Consider the following 24,388-nt stretch of genomic DNA (forward strand, 5'->3'; position numbering starts at 1 on the left):
GAGGCATACTAGAGGAAGATGAAACCTCTGGCTCTCTCTGTCTCTTCATTACTTGGTCTTCCAGTAGCTCAATAAGTGCATCTTTGCCCTTAGACTCAAGTTGCAATTCCTCATACTTTATGCTTAAAGCATGGAAACGCTCTTCCCACATATCCATCTCTTGCTTCATCTTGACGAGCGCGTCTTCCAACTCCTCTACATCTTGGTTAGGGAGAGTTAATGGCTCAACCACAACCATAGACATAGGTCTTTCGCAAGCATAAGGCATCTTCAACTCCAAAGCTCTATTCTTCACCCAAAGAGTGTAAGCTTCCAAAGCTACACAATTACGCGGACCAAGCTCAGATCTTCGTTTCCTATGCACATTATGACAAGCATGCACAATCTTCTGCTTTAAATATTGGGGATCTTTACCCTCTTGATAGAAAATACCTTCTAACAAAGTGTTATTAGGTTTGTCTCTCAAGGGGAACCCAAGTTGACGACAAGCCAAAGCGGGGTTGTAGTTGGTTTCTCCTTGTGTACCTGAGAGGCACATTAGAGAATTCACCACAACAATCAATAATATCCACACTACTCAATGAAGGATCATACCAAACTATATCATCATTAATGAGAGACATAAGTCTCTGAGACCACCGTAGACATTGTTTATTTTCCACAAAAGCAGGCGTCTGAGGCAAGTGTGAAATAAACCACTTGTACAGAAGAGGAACACATCACACAATCGTTCCACCACCCTTAGAATTCCTTAGATGCAAAGAGAAGTACATATCTCCTAATAAAGTAGGCACAGGATTCCTAATCAAGAAAATTCTAATGGCATTAACATCAACAAAACCGTCAATGTTAGGGAACAAAGCCAAACCATAGATGAGTAACACAAAGGTAGCTTTAAAAGCATCCACACTACCGGCTTGAGCAAATTTCATAGCTTCCTTGATGAGGAACTCAGAAGTCAACCTAAACAATCCTCCTTTCTTCACCCAATGAGCCTCTATCTCAGACTTCTTCAAGTGAAGAGCTTCAGCTATAACATGAGATCTGGGAATCTCTTTCAATCCACTAAAAGGCACTTTGTCAGAAACAGGTATTCCCAAGAGATGGGCATACTCCTCCAACATAGGCACAAGCTGATAATCGGGAAAAGTGAAGCAACGGTAGAGAGGATCATAAAATCGAACCAATACACTCAAGAGTCCTTCAACCACATCAGCAGATAAAATAGACAGAAGCTTCTCATGACGTTGTTTGAAGTCCAAGGGATCTAATATAAAAGATGCTAGCTTCCTTAACTCTTTCAAATCCGGACATCTGAAGTTGTACTTCTTAGTGTTCCTTCGTCCATAATCCATGGGCTGAAAATATTTGCAAATAAAACCTCAGTTCCTTGAAGTCATTTTTCATGTGATAAATGTTATGAATGCATGAATGAATGAATGCAACAATCGCAAATAAGGGATCACACACAAGGAAAATAAACAAAGGTCAAGGGATTAATCAAGTCATTGTCAAGATCAATCATCTATTTTGGTGGATTATGGTTTACACCTATCAAAACCCAAGTTCCATTGATATTGACAAGACTTGATTGGATCAACCAAGAATCAAGGGTTTATTATGAGTCACGAGCATGGAGTTTGTGTAAGAACCATCCCAAAGGAGTGAACTAAGGATAAAAACCTGTATATCATGTTCTAAAAAGTTCCCAGAGTCTCAATTCCATCTATCGCTTATTATAGGTTAGGATGACTGACTCATCAACCCATAATATTCTCAAGAGAAACTCGTCTGAGTGTAGTATCACGTAACAACTATTATCAAGTCTACACTTGAACAATCTCCGCACTACGTCCTAAATAGGCCAAGAGGGGTTAAATGTTCTACGGTCCTCAGCTTCTCGGACCCCAAATTAGAGATAGTAATGCCTAACCACAAATAACTTGTGTGACATTCCTAACTCTAAAAGGGTCTCCACTGAGTAGATGGGTCTCAAGCCAACTTGTTAAGGACTACTCCACACAAGTCGAACATGACTATACCATCCTCCTATCTTAATTGCACTCAAGTTCGGGTTAGAACTTATCTCACCACTCAGAGATCACCAAGCACAACAAGCAGATTATATCATACAAGCAAATATACATGCATCAAATATACAATTATATACACACAAAAAAAGTAGGCTAAACCCACTGGAGACTACTCCCCAGCAGAGTCGCCAATTAATTTCTGTAGCGGTAAATTCATGACCATCAAGCTTTGGATAAGCTAGACGTCAATTAAAACCAGAGTCACCACCACGCTTTTATCGTTTCCAAGGGAAAAGAGAAAAGTACGAACAAAACCCAAAAAGATAAGAAGTTTTCAAATCAAAACTAATAAAATGCCAGAGATTACAGGTAAGGGGGTTGGTTACACAGAGGGAAGGTGTTAGCATCCAAAGTGTCCTAGGTACTCCTAGGGAGCCCTTTTTGTGTGCATAAGTGTTTTTGTATAAAATGATGTTTGTAATAAAATAGAGTGGAAGGATAAGAAAAGAATTCATTAATTATATTTTTGTGTTTGACAAGATCTTCGGACTTATGCCTACGTACCAACATAAAATGAGGGATAAAAACCTCGTAGTCCGTGGTATCAATTTCAAAGTGAGTGCATTACTTTTAACAAAATATTAAGTTGAACAAAGGCACCAAAGGCCAAAATGGTTTGAATGGGTGTTAGTTATTTTTGTCTTTTGGAAATTTTAAGTCAAGTATAGTTAAGTTTATTTACAAGTTTATTTAAGAAAAGAAGTTTGAAAATGCAATGGCATAAGGCCAAAGTTTCTAATTTGCAATATGGTCAAAGTTTAGAAATCACAAGCAAAGAAGATTTGAAAAGGAGGGAGAGAGATTTTGAAATTAAATAAATGGGTAGGAGATGAAGACACTAATCCTAAGCATAAATTTAAAAGTTGAGAGTTGAAAAGATCTGACCAATGGGCTGCAATCCAATAGACAAGAATGTCATAAAGAAACCCAAATTTCCCTTGTACTTTAGAATCAAGCAACAATCAATATACAAATAGCAAGTTGGAGAGAAAGGCATGAAATAAAGATAGCCACATCCAAGCTTAGCAACCCCATGATCTTCTTCAAAAATTGCCCATATATCAGATGACTTTAAAAGATGGCATTAGACATAGGTTCAAGATAACAGCTTCACAATGATCATGTTGCAGATGAACTCAAATGGATCTTCAATTTCGTATCAGATGAAAGTTCTCTTTACAAGTACTTGGTTTCATGAAAGTTGGCATTGTCCAAGTCCTTTGCATAGGGAGTGTTGCCTAAATTTTAAGTCCAATAGTCTCAGATCAAACCAACAGTCCACACAAAGTGTTTTTTAGGGTTTTTGTTCTTATTAGGTGCATTAAGGTCAAAAGACCACACAAACACACAAGTATATACAAACATAATATATCACAAAATATGGCCCAAATGGGCAAAGTGAAAATGACTTTAAAGTAAGCAACTTGAATGGTATGAATAATGGCAAATGGATAAAGCTTAAAAATTAAAGTGCATTAAAACTAAATAACTTAAAATTAAATGTTAGTTTTTAGTTGTTAGTTGATTAGAAGTTAGTATTGCTTTTGCTTTGTTTTTGTTTAAGTCATTCTTTGGAGAACACTCAACCCACTTATCACAAGCATGGATCCTTGATCCAAGACATCTTCCAAAGGAAGGAAAAAAGGCCAAGTTTCCATATAATACCATGAAAGAGGGGAGACTTACAATCTCACTAACTAGAATGCTATGCCTTTTGTGTCTTAAATTTAACGCTATGTTAAGCAATCGTAATTGGACTTCTGTAGAAGTCACTACTATTTGAGGTAGAGCAATAGAATTTTGGTGCTAATACATGTTAGAGACATAGTATGATAAACTATGCTCATGAAACATGCCACACACAAAAAGAATATGCAAAATGGGGGACCTAATCTCATCCATACTTATGTTGATTTTGCAATCAACTAGCCTTATGATATAGAGATATCATAGGTCCATGACATGAATGGATAAAGAAGGGGAATGAGATGAAGAGGGAGGGGGAATGGATTAAACACAAATTGGTCAAAGGAGGACTTTCACCAAATTAAGATCATTCATTCATTTTGGGAGATGGAATGTACATTCCATCAATCCCCTAAATCCAATGATCTTAACTTAGCCAACTCAAATCAACCTTGACCAAGGCCCAACAACACAAGTCAAACTAACAAAGTCAATTAAAATGGCTCTACATAATTAATTTGGCATTTAAATAATTAAAAATGATAAAAATATACATTAAATTAAATTATGGTTGGTCAATTTCCTAAAACCTCATCAAAACACCAAAGAAATGGCCATGAGATTTATCACCTTGGAGAAAAAAATTCATAATTTTTGGAAACTTAAAAGTATTTTTCAGCAATTAAAAATATTCACAAAATCAATTAAATCATGAAAAATATTAATAATGATCCAAAAAATAATTTTAATTCAGAAAAGGAAAGAGGATTTTATTTAATTTTTTTGGTGAAACTCTCATATTTTTTGGATCAATATTAAATTTAATATAAATTAATGAAAATAAAACAAATAAAATGAAAATCAATTAATTAGAAAAAACGTGGACCACTTGATCTCCCTCATTAATTGAGGTGGCAGATCAAGTGGACCAAAACACGCGTTCCATGATACACTTGAGTCAGCGCGCCACACCAATGGTATTCAAAAGGAACACTCGTGATTAAAACAAAATGACTTGATCATATGGCTCAGAACCTATCCAGCTCATCACCGGAGCAAAGCACCGGTCGTCTTCTCAAGCGACCTTGGCCGGATTGGTTCTCTCATCACCATCACAAAAATGAAAAAGGAGGACATGATTTTAAAGTAAAAATGGCACTGATCACGAATTTAACCTCAATTCATCCTAACTCTAAGTATATTGAGAGATACATGGAGTTGAAATTTGAGGTACATGAACTGATTTGCTTCAATTTGGCCTCAAAGCAACTCAATCTTCTTGCCTACATTGGTAGAACTTCAGACAACCAAGGATCCAAGAGAGTTGATGAGAATTGAGAGAGAATCGAAGAAAAGAAAAAATCTGGAAAATACCTTCAATGTTGTGTAGAACTTGATCTCTCTTGCTTTGATTCTTGTTTGATCTTACTCAAGAAGCTTGCAGAAGTGGCTTATGATTGAAACAAAGCTTTGGATCCCTGGAGTTTTGAATCTCCAAAGAGTGAGATTCAAACTCAATTTTCAAAAGAATATTCTCAGGTTTTCCTTTCAAATGTGAGGGTTAGAGGTCTTGGATCAAAGGTGGCGTGCAAGGGGTCTCTAATTCTGATGCAAAGGACTCATATTTATAGCTGAAGTAAGTTATATTTTCACCTTCAAAGTTGTTTCCAAATTTGGCAATTGAGTGATGCATGCTTGCATGGACGTGTACAGGCCCATGAAGCTACTCAATTAAGTCCATAATCACATGTAATTGAGTCTGAAAGTGGATTGGAATGCAAGGCAAAAGTGTGCAGTTGTTTGAAGTTGATCTTTGCCAAATGATGATGCCATGTTCAAGCCATGCGTAGACCACTCAAACCATGTCCAAAATGGATGAATTTTGACTCTTTGGAAGGGTTAGATCAAGAGGAACAACTCTTATGTTGAACACTTTTCCATTTGAAACTTGTATCATGATGAATTTTGAGGTGGAAGTTTGGAAATTTCAACATGTCAAAAAGTTTTCTAAGTGTTAAGTCATATGTTCACTTATTCCACCTTGGCTAACGTTTTATGTGAGCTTCAAATTAGAAAAGTGTCTTCACCAAAGTTGTAGCTATTTCAAAAACCTTAAAAATGTCACAAATTTTACCTTAATTGGATTTGGGATGAATGAGTTATGCATTTTTGAAGTTGAGGAAAATCACTTGTTCAATGATATTTGTCCAAAATGACCTATAATGTATCGTCATATCACATGCTCATAAAAGTTGAATTAGCTCTTCCTCAAAACATAAAAGTTGAAGTAGACACCTTGAATTTGATTGTTCAACTTGGAAATATTTCATATCACAAAAACTGAGCAAGTTATGGCCTTGGGAAGTTGACCTCCAAATTAGGGTTTAGACAAAATGACCTATAATCTTTTAACATAAAAAATGACTTTACAAGCAAAACTAGCTCTAGACCTAAACATGAAAGTTGTTTGGAATGTCATTTAGAGTAACTTAGATCTTGAAAGTATTTTAATATGATGAAAATTGTAGGAGATACAGTCTAGGGGACCCCAGTTTTGATCAGATGAATTCCTCTGGTCAACCACCATCAACCACCTTGCAAATTTGCAATTCTCTTGACTTTTGGACTCATGGGAGATCATATATGCATAAGATGATGAAATTTGAAGTGTACCTTGAAATATTTGATCAATTGTTGAAGAAGCTTGTTGAAGATACCCAGATGAACTAGGGTTTCTAAGGCAAACCAATTCCAAACTCTTGAAGAATTCTTGACCAAAATAACATGAAAAGATCATAGGGATTAATATATGATGCCTAGAGCCATTATGGATCATTTATTAGTTGAGCTCTTAGCAATGAGGGTCTTAAACCCTAGATGTGTGCTTGATAAATCAAAGGGGATCAAGTGTTCTACCTACAAAAGAGTTAGACAAATGCAAAGACATATTTTTGGTATTTTTGGTTAGTAAAGATGATGAAATACAAAGTATGATACAATCTCATAGTGCTTGTTGATCTCTCCCAAAACAAACCCAACGAATGAAGGGGTAAGGAGGATGCCAAGGTATGATCCCAATGCTAATGCATATGATGAGATAGCATGAGGGATCTTAGGGTCAAAATTGGGGTCTTACACATGTGCATAAATTATAGAAGGCTAAACAAAGTAACTCGGAAGGATCATTTCCCCTACCGTTTATTGATCAAATGTTGGAACGTTTAGCTAAACACTCTTACTTCTGTTACTTAGACGGATACTCTGGATTTTTCCAAATCCCTATTCACTCAGATGACCAAGAGAAGACAACCTCCACATGTCCATATGGAACTTTCGCTTATCGACGAATGTCATTCGAACTATGTAACGCTCCAGCAACCTTCCAACGATGCATGATGTCCATATTCACATATTTCCTGGATGTTTTCATGGATGACTTCTCAGTATGCAGATCTAGTTTTAAAAATTGTCTTGATAACTTAGAGAGAATTCTGGAAAGATGCGTACAAGTTAATTTGGTGCTAAACTAGTGTCGTACCCCAAAACTTGCCCTCCCTTTTTCACTTTTCATTTGACTCGTGACTTGAAATTCATATGCACACATTCACGCTTCACCCATATGCATCATGCATCCATACTAATAAGAGCATCAATAGATTCAAAGCTTGGTTATTTCAAACCATGGTTTTATCCGAGTGTTAAAGTGTGGTTCATCACACGAGGATAAACCCTAATTTCACGCCCTTTGGGTCTTGATTCATGGAGTTTACACCATGACAGTCATCTATATACTCTAAACCCTAAATCTTGGTATTTGAGCTCTTCGAGATTGCATCATAGTTTTCATTATGCATAAAACATAAACCATTGGGAAAAGATGTTTGACTATGATACCATCCATCATCCATTTTCCACATGTCTACATGGTTGATATTCCGTTTGATTCAGACATTGCCAAGCACTGGTCCACATGTCTTGATTCACCGGGGATTAAATAGTAGTTTGCGTTTCATATGAATCATGTCTTGTTTATAATCCTGTGAAACCCTAGCTCATGCCTCGCAGTTGACTTTGGTCAATTATTGACTTTCTGGTTAACTAGTTGACCAAAGTCAACCATCCATTCCTAAGTCCATATCATCTTGACTTTGGTATCATTAATCATATCCATCCTCCATGTCATTGTGTTCAATTTGTCTCATTTTTAAGCCAAAACAATTCATTTTGTTACTGACTTTTTAATCCAAATGGACTTAAACTTGTGTTTATTCCTCATTTCAATTTACAATCCATAACATAGCATCCAAGACCAAGTCCAAATAGCACCAGTTTCTTTGTTCTCTTTCCATTTTTATCGTCATCACAGATAAATCAAATTTTCAACATAAGTGCTCTGAAATCAAATGGTTGTTTTCTCTATCGTTTCACTCATTCTCCTCGTCATTTTCACATTGATATCTCCTCGTAACCCTTTCGTCCAAAATCGGATTTCTAAAGAACCCTCACTAGGGGAAGTAGATATATGGAATGCTCGGAGACTCATGGAATAGAGACCTTGCAAATGGTGGCTACAAGGACATCGAATAGCTCTACCATGGGAAACTAATGGATATAACAGAGTGGATTGTTATGGAAGCCTCAATCAGAGGCAAAGAGATTTTGTGACGGTGTGGGAATTGCTCATTTGTTAAATGCGAGGTTTGTCCTGCCAAAGTTTGAAGTGGCTTCATTTTGGGAATGAAACAAATGGTTTTATAGATGGATAGGATTTAGATTACTTCATTCAAGATATGGATGGCTTTGTCAAAAACAGCCAAAACGTTACCACCAGAAAAAGCAATAAAAGAGTCTGTTCAAGTGGACTGCAATAAAAGGAAAAGACTATTCTATTACGTGGAAAGCATTATCCCATCTCTATTGAAACACAAACACAATCCAAACACACCAGCAATGTTCCAAAAAAGGAGCAGATATCCTTTGTATGCAAAAACTGCACTGTGTCAAGCTTGTTACAAGGCGTTACGTCTTGCGGAACCATTCAACATTCAATTGCACTTTACATACAAAATTAAACTCCAAACCAACTTTCAAATTACAAAAACCAATTTCTAATTCACTAATTTCAAACCGAATTATAATACATTCCAAAGTTATACATGATTCAAATTATCAACATTTCAAATTTGCACCAAGCTTTCCAAATTCCATGAGCAAGCCTTGCAAGTCCGCTCTCGTTCGGTCATGCCGTCATCCATTCTATCATCTTGGACCTACCATACATAAAAACCAATATTAACACACTAATTATATCCGCCTCATTTCAAATGCATCCATAACAATTTCCATAGCAATCTTCATTTACGCTAACAGAATTTGGAACATCAACTAAAGAAACAACTCAAAATAAATTTCACTTAACTTCAGCTCACTTTCATAACTGAATTAAATTGAGAAAACAACTAACACATTTTAATTTAACATTGCTAACAGTTTGAATTTGGGGTAAATTTGAAATAAATCCCTAACAAACGAATGTTCTAACAACTTGGCAGTACCTCATTGTGGTTCAGAGTGGGGATTTTTTGGCTTTCCCGCATTATTCGCATCCCGCCATTCTCATCCATATAGCTAACCCTGAAAAATTAATTAAAAAGATAAAATCAGCATAGCTCTAACTATTTTCATCCGTTGAGTTTCATAATCCCTTAAGCAGTATGGTAATGGTGTCAAACACCAGCCGATAGCAGCATGACATATACATAAGCTAGTTTAATGCACAATGACTTCACAATTCAATATCAACCAAGCATTCCATGTTCTGCCTTGGTTTTGTATAGCAGGAAAGGTGCAGTATAATTAACCGTTATTTACCGACAATGGCATCCCATTTAAGCTAACATCTAATAGGCAAGTAACTTCAATTTAAATTTGATGTCCAGCAGCATTGCAGTATTATAACAGCACCGCCATTCAACTAACGTTAACGGCATAACAGGGATTAATTAATCTCCTAACTAAGTCTCATAATTGAATCAAAGGCTAACTTATAACTAACTTCAAACAAACCTAACATTCAATATAGATTAATTGATTAAGTTACCATCTAACAAAAAAAAGAGTTCTGAATATTACATTTACATTTCAAGTGACTTTCAATTTCTGAACCTTCACATCTCATTTCTAGTTAACTAACTAACAAAACTAACTAACAGAAAGTGCAACTAACCTGTAACCAATTCTAACCGAATGAATAACAGAAATACACATTTCAATATAATTTGGGGTTAATTTGACTAGAGTTTAACTTGAATTTCTAACAGAATTTGGAAGCAGATAAACTTATAAATAGAACTCACTTCATTCTGCAATTGGCTTTTTTTCTATATCCTGCAATTGGTTTCTCCATTTTTCCATTCGTTTCTCCATGCTGCATTCCGTATCTCCATTCTACAATCTGTTTTTTGTTTTGCAATTTGATGCTGCAATCTGAATATCCTCTATTTTCGCAGTTGGATATTGGCCTGCAAAAGCTTCAATCCTCTCACCTATACGCACAACAAGGGGGAGGCGAAAAGGACTCGATCACAACGACATCGTCACAGAGCTGAGAAGAAGAAGAAGAAATAAGCAGGTGGAAGCATACCGTTTGTTCGTAGGGAGGTCATCGCGCTGACTTCGACGTCGATCCGGTAAGTGTTTCTGAGCTTATTTGTAACATGTTTGCGTCTTTCCCAATTTCACGTTTCGACACGGACTCGAGGCTTTTAATTCTGAATCCAACCGAAACCGAGAATTCGTAATCAACCAAAATCATCGTGAAAATCCTGAACAGAGACGCATCGCGTTTGACGAATTGTTCGTGGAAGAAGCGCTTATACGGATAAGCACGTTTGCTTCTCATCTGAGCTTGGAGGTTCACACCGAAATTGAGATTGAAATTGGAACCTCCATCGTGAAATCGCTTATCACATATTACAACACGGTCGGGAAGCTGGTGTTTGAGATTGATTGAGCGATCGGAATCGCGGTTGCGTGATTTCACCATCTGTATCGAAACCGATGCAATTGGATTTGGATGCAGCTCTGGTTGAATCTATGATTCAATTTCCAGGTCGAATTGGAGTGCGGTTTATGGACGACGGATCGACTCGACTTGAGATTCGATTTGAGCTTGAAGAGTTTCGCTGAAACGTTCTCTTCGTGCGTGCGTTTTGGATCTCCTTTCCTGTTGCTTTCTGTTTTTTATTTATTTATGGATCAAGCCTTTAACCCGATGCGGTATTTCGAGCTGGAGCGGAGTGTCCGCGTTTGAACTTGGAACATGGCTATTCGTTCCGGTGGCAGTTGTTGCGCCTTGATCCTTAGGCCTGAGGTATATTCCTTTGGGAACACCTCCCTCTGCAAGGATATGGTTTTTTGGGGTGTAGCGAAGGCCCAAATAGGCCTTTACGATAAGCATACACCCGTTCAATCCATATCACCCCTATGTGCTGGCCCATTGGTAATTCAATTCTTAATTCTTTTCTTAATCCATGATTAATCCTTAATGATTTGTTTAATTCCAGTTTTTTATTTTTTATTTTATAATTTAATCTTTTAGAGCAAGGTAAATTTTCTTGATTTTAGGATTTAGATATTAGGATTAGTTGATTAGTTAATTATATTTAATTAGTTAGAATTTAGGTGATTAGTTAGACTTAATTCTTGATTTTTCCAGAATTAATTCTCAATTGATTATCCTTGCCATGATTAGAATTTAGTCATTAGGTTTCTTGGTAATCCTTTTGTGGATGTCGACTTTACCTTGATTAGACATTAGGTTAAATCGTTGACCAATAGGATTGTAATTGACCTTTAGATTTGTGAAATGACTATTTTACCCCTAGGTAGAAAAGTCTTGATTTTTTGTATATGCTCCCTTAGCTTAGGGCTTCTAATTGGAAATTCCTGATTTTTGTGCATATTCCCTTAGCTTAGGGTTTTAATTAGAATTGTTTAATGTCACTTAGTTGATTAATTTAATATTTTTATATATAATCAACTATTATTTTAATCTCCTTAATTGGCATTGACCAAAGGACACTTTGGTCAACCAAATCCTTTGTAATCATGTTGTAAGTCCCAAGCCTATTTCAAGTGATCAAAAGACCATTGATCACTTGATATGGCGAGTTCGTTGCACTCAAGCTATTGTGGATATGCTGAATCTCAGGAGCTCAAGACCTCAAGGTTCAAATGCAAGATCAAGAATTTGAGACAACATCAAATCAAGCATAGCTAGCAAAGTGGAATACTTCTCAAGCACAACAAAGGTGTTAACACTTGGTAAATACGATTCAAATTGTACAAAACGAGCCTTAAGTAATAAGGAATGATGAGACAGAGTTTCTCCTATCCTTGTCTAGAGCGACTTTGCGTATGGGGCGTAGGCCCCAGATATTCAAAGCGTTCGCCCTTATTCATAGACTTTAATGCAATTCGAATCGAATAAACTACCAAGTCTTCTTCACACAAAACAACATCAACACAAGGATCAACAATGAAGATTCTTCGCCAACAACTAGTTAGTTAAGAGAAGTATCATGCTCTACGAGCCTTAAGTAGTAAGGAATGATGAAATGGTATTTCTCCTATTGTTGTCTAGAGTGACTCTGCGTACAGGGTGTAGGCCCCAGCTATTTAGATCATTCGGCCTTATTCATAGACTTTAGTGTGATTCCTATCAATCAACTTTCAAGTCTCTTATTAATGCATTCTCTATTCTAATCATTTTAATTAATCATTCAATCATTCTCTTGCCTCAATCACATTGTTTTCAGCCCTAGTGGGCTGAACTACGAAAACTCTGATTTCCTTATTGCACTATAAGGATATGCAGGCAGGAGAATTCAAATTCTTCGCGAGCTACCTTATTTATCAATCTATCATATTTAACGACAGTCATTCAACCCTTCTTCAATGTTAGACTCTCCTCCTGGATGTTTATACGTTTCTTGGGATTATTATCTAAGGGTCACATACCCGTTTCTTAATCAATAGCTTCAGGAATTACCTATCAGTTCAGACTATGGCTTACTTTGTTGCTCGCCCTCAAGGTGCAGACCTTGGCAACCTCCTTTAGCCCATGGAGTTCAGACTCTGGCTTTATCCTTTGCCTCAAGGTGCAGACCTTGGTAATTTCTTTTAGCTCATTGGAGTTCAGACTCTGGCTTTTCTTCTTGCCCTCAAGGTGCAGACCTTGGCAACTTCTTTCAGCCCATGGAGTTCAGACTCTAGATTTATTCTTTTCCCATGAGGTATAGACCATGACATCTCGCCCATACAGTTCAGATTATGGCATCTTTTATTCCTTTCCTATAAGATACAGATCTTGGCATCCTTGCCCGATTAAGTTCAGACTTTGGCTATCTTGATTTTGTCTACACAGTTCAGACTTTGGCATATTATTTTTCCTTACAATTCAGACTTTGGCATTCATTTACCTATCCCTTGGAGTTCAAACTCTGGATATCTCTTTCATTGTCGCATACTTTGGCATCGTACTCTTCTGCCTTGATGGAGTTCAGACTCTGGCGTTCAAATCAGTTCCTTTTCCTTACATAGTTCAGACTATAACATGCTTATACATCTTACCCATGGAGTTCAGACTCTGGCAGCCTTTGACATTAACTCTAGTTCAGACTGTGACATGATATCTTCTATGCCCCCTTTGAGTTCAGACTCTGGGAATCCATTCCTTGCCTTGTATTTAGTTTAGACTGTGGCATTTATCTATCTTGCCTTATGGAGTTCAGATTCTGGAAATATCACGTTTGTCCTTATGGTTGATCACCATCTTTGGTTAGTGCCGCATCCTTGCTTGTTAAGAAATCTACCTTGCCTTTGGGCAATCCTATCGAATCTCTCTTTGTTTTCATCCGTAGTAGGCTGAACTACGATTGCTCTGATTTTCTCATTGCACGATGAGAATACGTAGGCACGAGCGTTCGAATCCTCTGCGAGCATACTTATTTATTATTCCTACCTTAGGGAATTCCTCCACTCATCTCATGGATTCACTCATATTCTACCTTCATTCACTCCATGTGATATATCGGTTATCTTTTAGCCAAATACACTACCTCTTTGCACTTCTTCTTGCATCACCTTGTGAACCAAGAGATGTTTCGGACTATGCCCAAACACCTATTTCTTTGTCTTTTCAGCATTACCCTATAGCGGCAGCCATGCTAGCCCACGTACTGGTAATAGCCACCTTACTCTTGGGTTCATTTTTTCACCCTTGTTGGAGTTCAAAACACAACCCTTTGGTTCATACCGTACTTTGATCATAATTCTTTTCATCTCCCACCATTAGTTCTTTGAACTACAAAGCTCTGAAGTCCTCATTGCACTATAAGGATACGTAGGCATGAGGGCTCCAATCCTCATCAAGCACTTTATCTATTTATCTTCCTTTCCCCATTCTTTTGCGAATAATCTTTAGATATAACACCTATTCGAGCGAGAATAATCAAAACGGTTCCCATGGAGTACCATGGATATTTGGGGTGCTAATACCTTCCATTTGCATAACCGACTTCCATACCCATCATATCTCTTTCCCTCGGGTTTTATCGATGTTTTCCCTTTCCTTCGGGAATAAATAAAGTTTGATGGCGACTATGTTGTATGTTCGAGCGTGCGATACGTTCGGATAGCTTCAACTGGGAGAAATTCCATTTCATGGTGACAGAAGGAATCGTCTTAGGACACATATTATCAAAAAGGGGAATTGAGGTTGATAAAGCTAAGATAGAGATAATAGAGAACCTTCAACCACCTAAAACAATTAGAGAAATCCAAAGTTTCCTTGGACACACCGATTTTTACCAACGCTTTATTAAAGATTTCTCAAAGATAACTAAACCTTTAACCGGTCTCCTAATGAAAGACGTCGAATTCACCTTCGACAAAAAATGTCTAGAGGCGTTTAATATTTTTAAGAAATAATTAATCGCTACCCCTATTATGCAATCACCTGATTAGAACCAACCTTTCGAGATTATATGTGATGCTAGTGATTTCGTTGTAGGCGCTTGTCATACCCCAATTTTGTCCGGCCGTTTGTGGTTTACCCATGAGATCTCTTTGTTTCAAAGGCCCGTTTGCATAAGAGTGTTCATAATCTAAAATGTGGTTTGAATCTTTTTACATTACTAATCCAAAATCTATTTTCTTATTAGTAAGTATTAAGAGCCATGTTATTATTTCTATGATCATTATTTACTAGTCCATTTACACACCCCAAATATTTATGCCAAGTTCTAAATTCTTCATAGGTTCCTAAATTAAATTTGCATTTTTTTGAGACATGTATGTGTTGGTTTTAAATTAAAGCACCATATTTAGAATTGTGTTGTTTTAAATTAAATCACTATATTTGATTTCTTTGTACCTAAGATAGAATTGTGTTGTTTTTGAAATTAAATCACTATATTCGGTTTCTTTGTACCTAAGTTAGAATTGTGTTGTTTTTTAAATTAAATCACTATATTTGGTTTCTTTGTACCTAAGTTAGAATTGTGTTGTTTTTTAAATTAAATCACTATATTTGGTTTCTTTGTACCTAGGTTAGAATTGTGTGGTTTTTAAAATTAAGTCACTACATTTGGTTTCTTTGTACCTAGGTTAGAATTGTGTGGTTTTTTAAATTAAGTCACTATATTTGGTTTCTTTGTACCTAAGTTAAAAGTGTGTTGATTTTAAAAGTTGAAATTGCATTGACATGCCTCATTTTAAATTTCTGGTCATAGTTGGATTTTGATTAAATGATAACATACTAGAAGCAATTTTTTTGGTTGGATAGTGGCCCAAAATAGGTTGTCAAGTGAAACAAGAAGACAAAGTTCAAAATGATTTAAATTAATTAGCATAACTAAAAGTTTTGAAAGGTAATTACATGGTTAAAATTTAATCCAATAATCCAAAATATACATTTAACCTAAAAAATATATAATAATTAATTACATCTTAATTTAATTGCAACTTCAATAGACAAGAAAGAATTCCTAAGAATCATTCTAAAGACCAAAATCAATGGACTGTTGAACCCTCCTTTGGACTTAGGCACGTTTCAAAACATGTTGTCTTGAAGCTTCACGCAGCCCCCATTCCGTTCCATCAAGGTCACTTCACCTGTAACCTGCAAAGAGAAAAAATAGCTTAAATAAAAAGCACTTTTCAGAAGCGCTTAAGGAAGTGAAAAATAACTAAATAAATTACTTGGTTCAAGACTTTACCCAGCAGGTTAACTTGAACATCCAAAAAAGCATTTCAACAATGGCTTAAAACAGTAACAAATCAACAAAAGTGGAATCCCATATAATCTGGAGAAAAAAGCGTACAACAGAAAGGAGTTTTTAAGACTTAAGAAATTATTCATAAAAGGATTTATTGAGAAGTTAACAGGAAGAACACAGAGCAATATTTCTAAAAAGCCCTAAGAAGTTAATAGAAAAAGAACACACACATGAGATAACAAAGCGATTTTTCAAACCCAAAACAACAACACATAATTTTTCTAAAAACCCTAAAAAAAGAACAGGATACAACAAAGCGATTTTTTTCACACATCATAAACACAACAGCAAGAACAACACAGTATTATTTCTCAAAACCCAAGAAACGAAAATAGAGGAAGGAAGTCGCAAAGGTTTGTCTACCTGGTTCCGTTGAGAGCACATCCGTCGGACTAAGTTCCAGGTTGGTTTCTCTTCCTCGCGTTTCCTTCTTTTCGCATTGCCTTCGTGACCGAATCTTTAATGCATGCGAAGCCCTCGCTCTTTTTTGCTTCGAACTGTTGTCGTTGTTGGTTTGGTTAAAAGTTAGGGTTATGTTTGGAATTCAAGATCTGGACGATTGGGTTTGTTTTTTCGGAAATCCGAGCTTGGATTCGAACTCAGAGGGTTTGTTTTAGGTGAGGTAGAGTCGCGTGTGGTTGAGCCACCGTGAGGTTGAGGCGGCGCCGTCGCAGACGGCCGCCCGCCGCTCTCTTTTCCGACGAAGAGGTCAAAGAGAGAGAGACACTCTGTACAGAGCGTTTTCTTAGGGTAGAGAGAGAATAGAAGTGGAAAAGTGTAATTTCGTTTTTCCTATTTTCGTTTAAACTGACCAAGGTGGGTTTCTTTGGGCCTTGCGATTCTGGTCCATCCATTAATCCCCAATAACGTGCACCCCACCTTACAATTTTTTTTAATCATAATTTTACTTAATTATTATCATTCTAATAATCAATTTACTATATATTTCATTTTAATTAGTGGGTCAGGTCATTTAGTTATGAACTAATTTAATGATGGAATTATTTTCTTTTATTAATTAACAAACAATCAAATTTAAACAGACCTAGGAAATTGAGTTAAATATTTTTATTGCATATCATAAACCATGCCTTCCATTATCACATATTTTCTTTCACTTAATTAAGTTAATTAATCAATTGAGATTTTGCTTAATTAATTAATTACTATTAACTAATTTTAATTAATATGATTAGTTGGCTTAAATAAATAATTTTGATAATTAGTTTTAATTAATTTAATTAATCAATTCAATCAAACTTTAATTAATTAATTTGGTTAATTAAATATTGATTGATTTATTTCATTCCAATTCATCATTGATTCAAAATATCCAAACCAATTTCAAAATAAATCACATACTTCTCGATTCAAAGTCGAGCCCATTTTCAAAACACCTCTGTAAGTCGATCGCTTGTAAAAGCATCGCCATCAACCTCACATAGCTTACTCTTGGGCTTTTCTTACAATGAGACCTATTCGGTTTTAATTAATCAATTAGATGGATTATTCACTAAATACATTCAATTCATTCACAAGAATGCAAATTTTAAAACCTCGATCTGACATCGAAAGTTAAATTAAAATACTTAATCACATCTAAACAACACTTCATTTAAAAATGAAAAGGGGGATGGTTTTGAGTTTTTAACTCCTCTCCTCGATTATTTGAATACGCGTTTTCTTACTCGGTTAGTCAAATGGTCGTCATTTCTAAATCATTTAAGTACAAACAAATTAAATCCTTTTATAACAAGAAACCGAAAGGGAGATAACTTTGAGTCTTCAATTTTTCTCCTCAACTATTTGAATACAAGTTCTCTTACTTGGTTAGTCAAATAATTGTCGTTCCTATACCAACTTCCAAACTTCGATTAAATCGAAATATTTTCACAATAAGCTAAATGAAAAGAGAGTTGACTTTGAGTTTTCAACTTCACTCCTCAATTGTTTGAATACGAGTTCTCTTACTCGGTCAGTCAAACAACTGTCATTTTTCACCAATTCATATTGTAAGTCAGATCATTCTCAATCAAAACTATACGAAAAGAGAGACGGTCTTGAGTTTTCAATTCCTCTTCTCAAATGCTTGGATATGAGTTGTCTTACTCAGCCATTCAAGTATTTATCGTTCATGCTAAAATACGTCAACCTTATACAACCTTATTTTCATAAATATTCTGATGAAACAGAAAGCGGTCTAGAGTCTTCTATTCCCTTTCCCGACTATTAGGATACGAGTTGTCTTACTCGAGTATCCGAGTAATCGTCATCCATTCAAAACACCTTAATTATTATCCAATCCTTTTCATAATTACTCAGATGAAACAGAAAGCGGTCTAGAGTCTTCTATTCCCTTTCCCGACTATTAGGATACGAGTTGTCTTACTCAATTATCCGAGTAATCGTCATCCAACCAAAAACATCTCAACACATCAAATCTATCCTTTCCTCGCCCTCGTGCAATCAAAACCAATCAAACAAAACATCAAACACATCAAACCAACTCGTCACCCTCGTGTGATCAAAACTCTTTTAAAAAAGAACACTATTTAATCCTTTCTGATGCGCACAACAAACTAATGCTTAAGCCTCCGCCGAGAGTAGACAAGCCAACGTTTAGCCTTTAGGATGCGATTTAAACAGTCGTTCATTAAAAGACACCAACCAACCGTAGTTCCCCGAACTACGAATGCTCTGATTTCCTTATTATACCATAAGGATACGTAGGCAGGAGATTGCTATATATTCACGAGCACACTAATAAAAAACCTCCCCTTTCCCTTTCTGAGGTTCTCATCCATTTCTATTTTCAACATTTTATAACTTAAAGATAACAAACAAACATAAATTAACACTCGAAACACACATTAGAACTAAAAGGTTCCCGTTGAGTACAACGGACGTAAGGGGTGCTAATACCTTCCTCTTGCGTAATCCACTCCCGACCCCGAATATGGTTGCGACGACCATTATTCCATTCTCTAAAGGTTTTATCGATATTTTCCTATTCCTTCATTGGGATAAATAAAGTTCGGTGGCGACTCTGTTCGAACACTAAATTTTTCCGCGACCATCGCGAGGAATCGTATTTTTCGAGATGCGACAGATGGCGACTTTGATGGGGACTAGATCCAAGCAAAAGAGAGTGAAGCCTAACTTAGTTAAGTTGATGTATTGTGTGTTAATTTTATCTGTTTGTTATTTATTCTGTTATTATTATACTGTCATGATGATTGTATTGTGATTTATTGAATATGTCTTATTTGGGGTTCTCTGGTCGGTGATACTTTGTGAGATAGGCTCTCTACCCGAGTCTGAGAAAAACCATAAGATTAAGTTGGTGGTTGCATAGTGGGCACCCACAAGGAGTCTTCCTTGTTGGGAAGAAACGAAGACCCCGCCTAAAGGAGATTCTCTTGAAATATTATTGCCCGACGAGTTTTCGTCACGACGATAGTATTCTCAAGTTGGATCAATGACTCTAGGGACCTTTTAACCCATTATATCCAGTGGTTATGTAGTATTTACCTGAAAAGTCCAGACTTATTAGGTTAATACGAAAACCCCAATCAGATGAGACCCCTTGGGCGTATTACTACCTTACAGTGGTATTCCCAACCTCGATCTATGACTCTGAGAACCTTATTAGAACCTTGGACTCGAGAGTTGTGTAGTATGGGCCCACTAGGAGTTTTCCTCTTTGGGACCATACGAAGGCCTCACCCAGATGAAACTTTATTTGGGGATGTTATTTGCAGATGAGTTTTCATCATGACAATAATTTTCCTAGATATTGATTGATGACTTTGGGAACTTTTAACTTTAGCATCCTCCTAAAAGGGTTTTGTTAGTAACCAAGAATACCCACTCTCATGACTTATATATCAACCTACATGTGGCACGCATAATATCATTCATAGCATAACATTCATAATATTTTATTTCCAAGGAATTTGAGTATCATGAGTTGCAGGAATTCAAGAAACATGGAATCAAGCAAAAGAAACATTTACTCTTTCAAGTTCAAGGATCCCGATCTGAAGAATTTACGTAACTTGGTCTCTCAGATGCACCCTGTATACAGAATCAACTTTGGAAAGAATTATGGCAATTTGCTCAGCATCCTCAATCAACAAGTGGACCATACAACCTTGATCACTTTAGCCCAGTTTTATGACATACCTTTAAGATGCTTCACATTCCAAGACTTCCAGCTAACACCAACGTTGGAAGAATTCGAGCGTCTTGTTAGGATTCCTATGAAGGACAAGTCACTATTTGAAGGGATAGATGAATCTTTGCCCCTCGAGGTCATTACTAGTGCGCTTCACATGGATGAAAAGGAAGCAAAGGATAACTTAGAGACCAAAGGGAATACCAAAGGATTTTCACTAAGTTTTCTTTTGGAAAGAGCTCATACCCTATTAAAGGCAGAAAGTTGGGATGCTTGTTACTCTGTTATTGCATTGGCCATCTATGGCGTCGTCCTGTTCCCGAATATGGATGGTTTCATAGACATGACTGCCATTTGTGTTTTCCTTACTGGGAACCCAATACCCACTTTGTTAGCCGATGTCTATTATCACATAAGTCATAGATATACTAAGAAGAAGGGATTGATTGCTTGTTGTGCTCCTTTATTGTATCAGTGGTTTCTAGAACATCTTCTGAAGACAGGTGCTTGGGTTGAACAATCAGATGTTAGTTGGCCTCAGAGATTGGGATCACTCCGATCTGAAGATCTCTCTTGGTACTCCAAAGAATATATCAACATAGACATCATATTCAGTTGTGGAGATTTCCCAAATTTACCGTTCATTGGAACTCAAGGATGTGTAAATGTTAATCCAGTTCTATCACTCAGACAACTTGGCTACCCAATGGAAGGCCCTCCAGAGGCAAATTCTTTGGAAGCTTTCTTGTTACTTGACTTTGGGGTTGAGAATCCTAGCTTATTCCAGCAAATCAAAGAAGCTTGGAAGAATATCAATCGAAAAGGGAAAGCTGAGTTAGGGAGAGAAAATAGGATTACAAAAGAACCATATTTTCAGTGGGTAAAGGAAAGGTTGCAAATAATTAAAATGCCATTTGTCATTCGGACACCTATACCTCTTCCTGAACCTAAGCTCACCCATGTCCCTATTGAAGAAATGGAGGAACTCAAGACCACCATGGCAAAGCTAGAAAAAGAGAATGAAGAGCTGCAGACAAAACTCCAACAAACCATCAATGAGAAAAATAATATGAAGTGGGAGCTTGAGAGAAAAGAGGCACAACTTCAAGCCCACGTGGAAAAGTTCAACAAGGAGGAGCATAAGAGAAAGAAGATCAAAGTGGGATTAGAACAGGCTGATCATTGTTTGGATACTCTTAAGGGTCAACTACGACAAGCTCAGAAAGAATGTCAAGACAATGAGCGTTGGTGGCATCTAGCCACAAAGGAGAACAAGACAATAAGGGATACACTTGGGGCTCAGATAAAAGAACTCACCAATTTTGTTCGTCATGCAAAAGCTCAAGTAGATCAGGAGCGCCGACTCAAGAAAATAGCCACTGAAGCTTCTAGGGTGTCATGTAACACCCTTCTAAAATACCCCCAATAATTTAATTAAAATAATAAAAATATAACATCAGAGTAATTATGCCCTTTAAGGGTGTCACACAATCTTCCACACCATTCAACAATATAGAGGTCATGCTCTTTTATTAATTTAAAACTTAAACAATTGCATAAAACACAGCGGATATAATTTCATCAATCATGTAAAACATTACATGGAAAATGGTTCTCAACCAACAATAAAACATTCAAAACAAGTTAAGACAACCCATCCCGATGTTACATCTATCAGAGCACGACCCTCTACGGAGACTACACTAGACTCCAATAATTAGCTTCTACTCAACTCATTTCTCGTTACCTGAAAAATAGTTGTAAGGGTGAGTTCTGTAACACCCCGATAATAATATAATAATTATTTAAATTAAGTTAATAATATGTTTATTAATTTAATTAGATAATTGAATTATTATTATTATTATTTTGGAATAATAATTATTGGGATAATTATTTATTGGAATAAAATAAGTTGGAATAATAAAAAGTCCCATTTTTTTGGTAAAAAGGGTTTGCACGTGAAAAGGAAAACACAGAGAAGCGGTTGAAAGTGGAAAAAGGGCAAAAAGGCAGAGCAAGAGAAGAGGAAAAGCTTGGAGCTCAGAGATTGCTGGATTAACTCAGGTAAGGGGGGTTTTATCATCGATTAACGGGTATTATGGGATGATATGTACTGGGTAGTAAGAAACTATTGTTTTACCTCTGATTAGATTGATGCATGATGAATTGTGAACCCTTTGGATGAACGAAATTGGGGTATAATTGAGAAAGAATTCGTAGGAATTAGATGTAAAAGTGTCAAATTTTGTGTAATCGAATAAGATACGAATTGTGTTGAAAATATGAATGATTTCTGTGTAGAAATTGGACTGTGGAAGGTTTGATTGGGTAGATCTCGTAGCAGAGAAAGCCATGGCAGATCTGAGAGTTCTGGTCTCTGGTCATACGCGTATGGCACTAGGCAATACGCGTATGAGATGGCTGGTACGCGTATGGCACTAGGCAATACGCGTATGGATGAGGAAGATGAAATTTTGAACGTGAAATGGTCTCTGGTGGTACGCGTATGGGGAAGTGATACGCGTAGCATACGCGTATGAGACAGGTGATACGCGTATGGGTTGGGCGAGGAAATGCGCAATACGCGTATGAGAGTGGGCATTACGCATATGGATTTGGTCAGGCGTGGGCAATACGCGTATGGGCATAGGCAATACGCGTATGGGCAGAATTGTGTATTTTCTGTGCTGTTGTTGTGCAGTTTTGGTTGTTTAGGCTGAGTGTTGTAATTCAGCTGATGTATGACATATTAGGGATCATTTCCCGTGGCTTTGAGTAGTATAGGTATTAGTAGAGTGTACTAATACTGTGGTTGTTGTTTGTCATGATCTGATATGCTTATGTGATAAAATATTGAGGATGCCTGATGATATGCATATCATTGTGAATGTATATATTATGCATGGCATAGCCTTTGGGGCTGTAGCTAATTCCCATGGTGAGGAATTAGTGAGTGAATCATTGTGGATTTGTTGTTGATGTTTGCATGCTAGATGATTAGTGTGCATAGTCTAGCCTTCGGGGCTGTAGCTAATTCCCACGGTGAGGAATTAGTGAGTGAGTCATTAGATCTCAAATGAGTGGGACTAGTGAGCTTAGTAGCCGTATCTGGATTTGATCGGTGAGCTTGAACTGTATGTTCAAGAATAGTCGGTACCGCATGTGTGGAGTCTCATTTCATAATGAATGTATGGCATATAATATGAATGGATGTATTCCAGTATTATATGTGTGTTATGTGTTGTGTTGTTGATGTTGAGTATGGTTGAGATTATACATATGCTATATGTTACTGTTGAATATGATGTTTGAACGGATATTGCCGTTGCTGAGTGCGTAGTCTGATTAGGGTGAATTGATGTGTTATTTACTTAGCATTACATGTTGTTCTATAATGCTTATTATATTGATTGAGGAACTCACCCTTACATCTATTTTTCAGGTAACGAGCAGTGAGTTGAGTAGAAGTTAGTGCTATGGAGTCTAGCGTCGTCCTTAGTGGGTCATGCTCTGGTAGATGTAACATCGGGAGGGAATGTTTGACTATGTTTTAATTTAGTTGTTGATTCAACTTTACATGTAATGTAGTACATGATTTGAATGTCGATGTTTTGTACCCGCTGCGAATTATGCAAAAGAGTCTTATTTTGATTTAATAAATGAGCATGACAGGATATTTGATAATTGTTGTGAAATGATTGTGTGACACCCTTCGGGGCATAATTGCTCTGATTGATATGTTATTATTTTAATTAAATATTTTGGGGTATTTAGAAGGGTGTTACATTAGTGGTATCAGAGCCTGGTCGGTCGAGTCGAGTCGTAATTATTCTGTTTCCCCTGTACGGTATAGGTGTTGTGTAACCTATCAGTACTCATGGTTTTAGTTTGTTTGGGTTTTCAGAATAGAGATGGCTGGAAGAGGTAGAGATGATGCTGCAATTGCTGAGGCTCTGGGTATGCTAGCTGGAGTACTTGGAGGAAATCCGAATGTTGTGGGAATGGGAGCTGCTCGTCAACTGAGTGAGTTCCAGAAGAACAATCCTCCAATGTTCAAGGGAGCATACGATCCAGATGGCGCTCAGAAG

At 36.7% G+C, this 24,388-nt stretch overlaps 1 long non-coding RNA gene across 1 annotated transcript; it reads right to left on the minus strand.

Moving 5' to 3' along the window:
• Positions 1–8,730: 8,730 nt before the first annotated feature.
• LOC127119072 (uncharacterized) lies at positions 8,731–11,182 on the minus strand. The gene is made up of 4 exons (XR_007802590.1): positions 10,423–11,182; positions 10,136–10,324; positions 9,335–9,413; positions 8,731–9,049 (listed from the first exon to the last, which is right to left on the minus strand). It is a non-coding gene; the product is annotated as an uncharacterized LOC127119072 (long non-coding RNA).
• Positions 11,183–24,388: the final 13,206 nt, after the last annotated feature.

The sequence above is a fragment of the Lathyrus oleraceus genome, chromosome 2, assembly GCF_024323335.1.
Source record: "Lathyrus oleraceus cultivar Zhongwan6 chromosome 2, CAAS_Psat_ZW6_1.0, whole genome shotgun sequence".
In the NCBI taxonomy this organism is placed as follows: Eukaryota; Viridiplantae; Streptophyta; class Magnoliopsida; order Fabales; family Fabaceae; genus Lathyrus; species Lathyrus oleraceus.